Below are 8,854 nucleotides of genomic sequence, written 5' to 3' on the forward strand. Positions count from 1 at the left end.
AGGGATGGATGGAGGTGTTGATGAAATAAATAAGTAGAGTAAAATGTTAATGGCGGGATCTAGGTGGTAGGTATATGAATGCTCATTGTAAAGTTCTGCCAATGTCGCTGTATATTTGAAATTTTCCTGATAAAATATTGAAAAAGGGATGCCTGGGTGGCTCAGTGGTTGAGTGCCTGCCTTCGGCTCAGGGCATGATCCTTGAGACCTGGGTTGGAGTCCCACGTAGGGCTCCCCACATGGAGCCTGCTTCTCCCTCTGCCTGTGTCTCTGTCTCTCTCTCTGTGTGTCTCTCATGAATAGATAAATAAAATCTAAAATAAAATAAAATAAAATAAAATAAAATAAAATAAAATAAAATAAAATATTGAAAGAAAGAAATGTTGGGATATTCAGGAAAAAAGTGATTTGTTCCTATGAATTATGTCAGCGCTTGATTCAAGACTCAAAAACGTGGACCAGCATATAAAAACCACTCTTCTCAGAATACTAATTATGAGTAGCATTATCACCAAGGAGCCTGATTAGGTTCAAATATTTTATTTCATCAGCATGGCTATGAAATCCTGTTAAACACCAACTACTAAATGAAGTGTTCAGGGATCAGCATGATTTCTTTTCTTTTTTTCCTGTTTTTTTTTTTCCCATTGGATCTCAGGTGGCCATAATTAGATTCATCATCATAATCCTTGGTCACACTCTCAACATTGGCCCATGCATGGCCCATTTCTACTTATTTCTTCTTTAGTCATTTGTATGAAACACCTGCAAATGCAGCCCCCCCAAATAAAAACCAGGACCTTGACAACCTACATCCCACCACGTAGTCCCCCCAGTCTATCCCAAATCATCCTGAATGCTATGATCATCATTCCCAGGCTTTCCTATATACATGTGTGTATTCTCTGTATATCTATGCAGTCCTTTAAAAGTATATGATTTTAATTGTTTTTAACTTTACAAAAAGGGTATATTCATTTTGATCAGTCTTGGTTTTTTCCCCACTTGCATATTATATTGTGGAGATTTATCCATACAGTTGTAAAATTGCTGTGGTTCGTTTGTTTGATTACTGTGTCATATCCATTATGTGAATCTACCATTTATTTGTTCTCTTCAGTTATAAGCATTTATTCCCAGGTTTTAGTATTATGAACATTCTTATACATATCTTCTGCTGGGTATATGCAAGAATTTATCTTGGCTATATGCCTAAAAGTGGAACTGCTAGGTATTAGGGTGTATTAAGGTTCAACTTTAGGAGATAACACCAACTTTTTCCCAAAGCAGCTGCGCCAATTTGCACTCCCCTGGTGATGCAGTCTCTATCCTAGACTGCATTCAATCCAGTGGAATATATGCAAAGCTGATGAAATGACTTATTATTGTACATAAATAGGGTGAATGATGAGATGTAAGCATCAAGATATGCCTCTCAGCTATGAGGAGAAAGCAGTATATGGGGTTGTCTCTTCCTCTTAATTGATACTCATTAGAATGACTTCTAAATAAGATATTTGTGTTTCCTGCCTTCCACTCCCGTTTCCCTAGTTTTGAAATTGTTTGTGCTGTGAGTCTTTTGGGCTCTTCTCCATCTCCGAGGCTATGGGAATGGTTTAACCTTTTATTCCTTGCCAAAACTGAAAACCCCTCCCAACGACAATTCTGTTTTTTGGCACAAAAAACCATTAGCCCCCTACACATCTCTTCGAGTACTCGTTTGTCCTTCCCCCTCTGTCAGTTTTTTTCTGTCCAATGAGCGGCCTTGTGGTTGGAGGTCAGAGGTGCCAGATGAATTTACTTTGTTATTCAGCATCCAGAGATCTTATTAGGTCTTTGCATCTGTTAAAAAAAAAAAACAAAAAGAAAAACAAAAACAAAAAACCACCCCCTTCTGGAATCAAATTGGTGTGATTCATTTTCTAGCTCATCTAAGAACAATCAAGCTGTCAGCAACCTCCCTATCCGTGCTCACTCTGTCTAATAATATCTGCACCGCCAACCCTGAAAACGAATGGTCTTGAGCAGGGCAACTGATAGGCCCACGACACCCCCGGCCCCTGCAGAGACTCTCACGCATTTATTCTGCATATCAGTTCGCCCAGGCCGGCAGAAATCTGCCTTCTGCTGCAGGTGTGAGGGTCACCTCGGGCTTCCTGAAAGCCCAGTATTCAGTATGCTGCTCCAGCCTGCCAGCGAGGCTCTTACACCAAGGCGGCCTTATCAGATCGCGAGTTTCATTATGTGCTGTCCACTGGGAACCCTACTAGAAGCAATAAATTCATTTTGCTGTGCTAGTCTCTGGACTATTAAAGCATTTTAGTCCTGTTTCTCCTTTAACATCCCATGAGCCAAATATTCACTCTGACAAAATGCTATTCATTACAAAGTTAAGATGACTTTGACTTCATTTCTCTCCCACATAATACAATGAAGACACTTTGTCCTGGATTCATGTACAGCCTGATGGTATTACTGATAAAAACACGCCAAGGCAGGCAGTCTTTTCTCAAAAATGGATTGAAATTACCTCTAGGTAGCTATGCTGTACTTAGATAAAGAGTAGCTGGGAAAAAAAAAATAGATTTTCTGCTCATTTTTAATATCCTGGCCAGTATACTGCTTTAGGGAGAATGATTGGGGGAAAAAAATAATAAAGTAGTAAAATGAACTATCACTGGAATATAAAAAAGATCAAATCCCTTTCACTCCTCTTTTATCCACAGCTATTTTCCCAATGCTAAGAGAGAGCAAACAGATGGGAAAGCCTGGTGAAATTATGGAATATCTCTGGGGCCAGGCAGAAAGATCTTACCGATTGATTGATTTAAACAGAAATTATAGCTGTATTCGATTTATCATCTAAGTCAGCTGCAGGCCCAAACCCTGCCTCTGACACATACCCATATCAGGTAAACTTATAAACTTATAAACTTCTGTGGTCTTCTTTCCTCCTCTAGAAAATGGGAGAAGTAGTACACCCCTCCCAAATTTATTGAATGAAATACCTTATGCAAATCACCTTGCTCAGCACTTAACATACATACAGTAAGAAAAACATGAATATTTTTTTCTCCTTTTCTCCCTTCTTGCGCAGAGAGCTAAAGAGAGAAGCCAGAGAGATGAAGAACAAGAGCATAGCACTAGATTGTTGGGAGTCTCAGAGAGAAAGCTTTGTCAGACTTATTTGACAGAGAATGTGATCTTTCTCCTGCCTACATTGAAAGAATTAAACCAAATACCCACAGAAAATCTGATCTTTGTGTTTGGTGTAGAAATGAGGTAGCAGATGTTTCAGATAAAAACTGTCAGAGGAGGGGCGCCTGTGTGGCTCAGTCGGTTAAGCTCTGACTCTTGCTTTCAGCTCAGGTCATGATCTCAGGATTGTGGGATGGAGCCCCACATCAGGCTCTGTGCTGGACCTGGGCCTGCTTGGGATTCTGTCTCTCTCTCTGTCTAAAATAAACAAACAAACTTATAAATAAATAAATAAATAAATAAATAAATAAATAAATAAATAAAGATTTTATTTATTTATTCATGACAGATACACACAGAGAAAGAGGCAGAGACACAGGCAGAGGGAGAAGCAGGCTCCACAGGGAGCCCGACGTGGGACTTGATCCAGGGTCTCCGGGATCACACCCCAGGCCAAAGGGGGCGCTAAACCACTGGGCCACTGGGGCTGCCCTAAAATAAATATATTTTTTTAAAAAGCAACCCATGAGAGGAATTTCTCTGTGTCTGGAAGATGGAGGACAGCCCCCAAGACCGAGCTTGTTCTGGTCCTAAGTGTCAACGATCATAGTGCCCTCTTGATGTGTCCTGGGCATTATAGCTATATTTTTGTACTAGCTTCATCCTTACTTTCATCTCAATCCTCTCTTAATTTCCTCTCTCTGAAACCCACCTTTCCTCTTGATTTCCTTGCTTACATCCTACCTAGTTGTATGCTGTGGACCTTTGCAAGCCCCTCATACCTTACCTAATTACTTTGCTGATTAATTAAAACCCAGCTCTTCTGCTTTTCTGCCCACTGCTCTGCACCAGGCTTTTCCTTCCCGGGCCTGACAGGAACACTGGAGGCTTGTCAGCTCTTACAGCGAGAGTCCTGCAAGGCTCAGGAACAAAGGGAGGCTCTGTTGCTTCCCCAGCCGTGACCAGCCTCATCCCAGAATAAGGAGAGATTTGGGTTGAACTTTCCAGAACACAGGAAAAAGCCCCCTATCTGCCAAGAAAAGAGGAATCATTCATCCTCTCACTTGTCTGTCCAATTAGAGACACTGCTTTATAAATAAAGCGATCATTTTCTAAAAATGTTCCCAGCCAGTCTCTTTTGAGTAGATTAACTTTAAAATACCTGATCTTGTGAACCGAGAGGAATTCTTCAGAATCCGTCCGAATACTAAAAAGTATCTTTGAAGCCTTCTTAGAGTCTGGAATTACTTTTTAAGGACACTCTTAGAAGTGTCCACAAATAGCTCTGTTGGGGCACAGGGGGTAAATGAGGACAAATAAGAATTTTCCCACTTAAAGTTGTATATTTGTGCCTCCATATGTTCCAATAGCCCATCAATTATTAACTGACTGGGAACATTTCCAAGTACTGCATCAAAACATACAACACCAGAAGGCATTCTCCAAAACAGGTTCTATTTATTGAATGTTATTTACTATCTCTTGGCAGCTTCGTCTTTTTAGATGCTGTTTGGAAGCTTCCCGGATATATACACTGTCAAATGGAGAGATCTCTGTTCAGATTTCTCAAATAAAAGACTGGAAGAAAGTCATAGGCAAGTATGTTAACTTCAGTTTCTTAGAGACATCAAAGAAACTGCTCACCAGAAAATCCACCCACGTGGACCCCCTTCAACCTATTGAATCAGTTCAGGACTACGATTCAGTGGTAAGGATTAGGCTGTAATGCCTAATGGTATGCTAAGATGAAACTCACAGCTCAAAATGTTATAAGTGTGGCTAGGAGAATAGATATTAGTCCAGAAGAAAATGCATGGAATTTAAGATGTGAGTTGGTGTTGTCCATTCTGGGCAACATTGAATATTTCTTTTTATCTGAAGTCCTTTGTTATTTCAAAAAGGTAGGAGGAGTTGGGAAAGAATGAGGAATATAGGAGATTTTATTCTGTATATCTGATAATTTTTTTCAACCACATGTAAATAGAAAGAGCTGGCTTTCAAAAACATACACAATGGTGTAGGCTTTTGGGTATAAAACTGTGAACTTACTGGGTCTAGTCATTGATTATTTTTATTTTTTGAGATGAGCAGTTTGTGTACTCCTCCTTTTCAGAGGAACAAAGAGTGAGACAGCAGAATGAAGAAAACAGATTGAGAAAAAACAGATCCGCCAAGGTCTCATGAGTGGTTGGCCATGGCCCTGACTTTGCAGCACCATCCTAGAGATGGCCCCAAATCTTGGTGTGTTAAAGATGACAGAGCCAAGTAGCCATTTTAATGAATCGCATGGTCACCCACACAGGACACAGCAATTCAATGTTTGCCCAGATTTGTAGGGGAGCTGCTTCCATGGCTGTATCCACCACAGTAACTGAGAAGCCCTGATATATACTCTTATGTGAGGCTAGAGGCCTGTGGAGGAGTCTGGGGTACCCTAGGTGCAGGTACAGAAGGCAAGGATAAGTGGATTCTTGCTGGGGGTATCTGCCAGCATCTTTTGCATTCTCTCACCACCAACCCCTCTCACAACGTGGGAGGAGGCTCATGTGGATCTCTTGGGGGCACTGGATGCCACACTGCTAGGAAATAATGCTAGCCAAGCAGCTGAACTTTTTTCTAAATTAACTCCCATTTCCTGCACAGAAAATGAAAGTCCAGGGAGGTAAAAGTACTTACCTAAACCCACCTCAAGCAAAGCAGCAGCTGGGAATTTACTAAAAGCCATGAATTACGGATTCCAGGACCATGGTTAAGCATTCAGAAGGCCTTTCCTTCTCCTTAGAAGAACATCTCAGAATGAATAATCACATAGCATAGGATCAATAAAATGCAATCTTTAATATATAGACACATAAATAGAAAATGTTTCCAGGTTTATTTTTTAAAAGAAAACACATCGCATTATGAACACATCTTAAACTATTTAAAAGAAAAATACTTTATAAATCTAGAGTATAATTATTGGTTTGTTTTTTTTTACAATATTTCATCACTTGTATTTCCAGGAAACATCACATTACTTAACCAAAAGGGTACTTGAAAGGGGCACTGAGTCCCCACTCTGATTAGAACAGTTGAAGAATTAGGTTCTATCTTCCTCCGGTGACAACTCAAAAGAAACTCACTCTACTATATCACCTGAAGATTTATATTCCAAAAATAACCTATGCAATGTATTTGATTAATAGCAATCACGATCTATAATAATGCTCAGATGAGCTTATTCTATGCCATCCCTGATACAGAGTGACAAAACGAACATAAATACTTGCATTAAACCAGCACCCTCTCCTACCTTATGCCTCATTATATAAAAACAGTGCCATTTTCCCCTGAATGGTAGACCTACAGAGAAGACTTACATTTTTCTTTTACGCTTCCCCTGAGGAGCAAATTTCACTTAGAAACAGTGTTACATCAACCAAAAGCAATTTGTGTACCTAAAAGTATTCAGACATGCTCAGCCTGCAGAACCATCATTAGCATTTGATTGCACACTTTGTTCCTAACAAGCACTCCTTGGCCCTCCAAAAGGTAATAATTGTAGTTCTTCTTCATTCGCTTTAAATTAATTTGTCCTTCGGGGTCACAGCACTGCCAGGTTAGCAGCCGTAGAATCTAACCTCATAATTGTACTCAACTATAGCCTTATGAAGCCTCCTTCAGCAATCACTTAAAAAAAATTATGATTCTCTCCGAATCCTGGAGTCTAGAAAACAGGCACTGAGGGACACAGCTGACCTAGCCCATCGGCGGATTTCTAAATTACCTAAGTATGGAACAGAGCATTCTATTCTTTGTTGGGGATTAACACATATTTACTATCAGCGCTATTAGGTGACATCACTCTGAGTCACATGAATTTAAGGAAATCTATAAAAACCATACTTTTCCTTGGGTTTGCTAATCTCGGCTGTTTTTAAGCTGTTGTCTCTTTTTCCCCCTGTCCAGCTTAGAAATGCATTTAATGATGATGATAGCAACGTGCAATCTGAAGTTGACAAAACTCAAACCTTAAAGAGATTTGAGATGTCAAGCCTATGCTGCAGATTTGAAGCAGCAGTTCTAAATAGTATGAAGACATGAACACCTGTGAGCGCCTACTATATGCCAGGCCCGAGCTAGTACTTTACACTTACTATTTTTTAAATATTTCATTTATTTATTTGAGAGAGAGAGAGAGCATGGGGTGGGGGGTGGATTGATGAGGGGCAGAGGGAGAGGGAGACGGAGACTTTCCCTAAGCAAGGAGCCTGCTGCAGGGTCAGGGATCAAACCCAGGACTCATGAGGTTAATGACCTGAGCGGAAGGCAAACCTTAACCAACTGAGCCACCTTATTTAATATTCAAAACAACCTGCTGAAATAGATTTTATCTCTCTTGATTACAGACTAGAATTTGAGGTTCATGGATGTTAAATCAGTTGCCCACAAATCACACAACCAGTAGGTGGTGGAGCCAGATTCCAAGCCAATAGCCCAGAGCACTGCTTTCTACTCCTTCCTGCAACCCTTAAGCCAGCAATCACTGCCCCCTCCCCTTGGTGCTAAAACCAAGCTCTGGTGGCAGCAGGCGGATGGGTCCAGCTGGTGAAGCAGGTTAGAAGTCCAGGCTGTAAGATCTGAATCTCTGGGTGCCAGGATCCACGAACTTGGCTGAGCTCCTAAAAACGGACTCAACAGTCAAATGCAAGAAATTGGAGAGTAAAGTACTTCCTTCTGGGGCCTTGAGAAAACCAGACCCAAAAGAAACATTCACGGTTACAATCAAAGCCCATTACAGAGGCTCGGAACAATTACAGGAATCACAGGATGTGCTGAGCAGGAAAGAGAGCCAATGGTTCCCTCAGACTGTGTGCTCCGAGGAGACAGCCGATGGCTAAGCAAAGCTAAGAGGAAGCTCGAGTCCGAAGTCAGAACAGAGAGATCTGAGCTGCTCCGAGCCAGTGGTCAGCTGCTCAGTAACTGCCCAGCCAACAGCCACTTTTTGAAGCAGTGGCTTCAAACCCTGGCCTTACCTGACCTTATCTTTATAGGCACTTGACCTCACAGGCTGCAAAGCAGCAGGGGGTCCCCCCAGGGAGTCAGCTAATGTTTGGTGATTCTAGAGACGGCTGCACAGAGATCTGAATGTTATTAAAACCTGCGTGTCCCCAGGGTCAAGCACTGTGCTGAGATCAGAGAAGGGACTCCATATCTGTGGAAGGCAGGGAGGAAAAGAAGGAGTGAATAGGTGGTTTTAAGTACCGCTAACATACCATTTAAAACAAGTCCAGGGGCAGCTGGGTGGCTCAGTGGTTGAGTATCTGCCTTCAGCTCAGGTCACTATCCCCGGGTCCTGGGATCGAGTCCTGCAGGGAGCATGCTTCTCCCTCCGCCTGTGTCTCTGCCTCTCTCTCTGTGTGTCTCTCATGAATAAATAAATAAAATCTTAAAAAAAATAAAACTAGTCCAGGTCCAGCTTTGCGTGTCAGGAAGGGAGAAATAGCCAAAGCTGAGCTCTCAGTTGTGGAATGGCAACCATTAGTAAAAGGGTTATTATAAGCCTGAGGACTCAGAGATGTGTGGATGAGGGACCCTTTAATCACAAAGAAGGTCTGGGGGGGCAAGATGAAAAATCCAACTGCTGCAAGATGCTGGGGCACCAAGAATCCTC

The 8,854-nt window shown here is 41.5% G+C and overlaps 1 long non-coding RNA gene across 1 annotated transcript; it reads right to left on the reverse strand.

Moving 5' to 3' along the window:
* Positions 1-537: 537 nt before the first annotated feature.
* On the reverse strand, positions 538-6,616 carry LOC140604773 (uncharacterized). Its single transcript, XR_012007587.1, has 3 exons — positions 6,561-6,616; positions 5,875-5,975; positions 538-1,842 (listed from the first exon to the last, which is right to left on the reverse strand). It is a non-coding gene; the product is annotated as an uncharacterized lncRNA (long non-coding RNA).
* Positions 6,617-8,854: the final 2,238 nt, after the last annotated feature.

The sequence above is a fragment of the Canis lupus genome, chromosome 15, assembly GCF_048164855.1.
Source record: "Canis lupus baileyi chromosome 15, mCanLup2.hap1, whole genome shotgun sequence".
Taxonomy (NCBI): domain Eukaryota; kingdom Metazoa; phylum Chordata; class Mammalia; order Carnivora; family Canidae; genus Canis; species Canis lupus.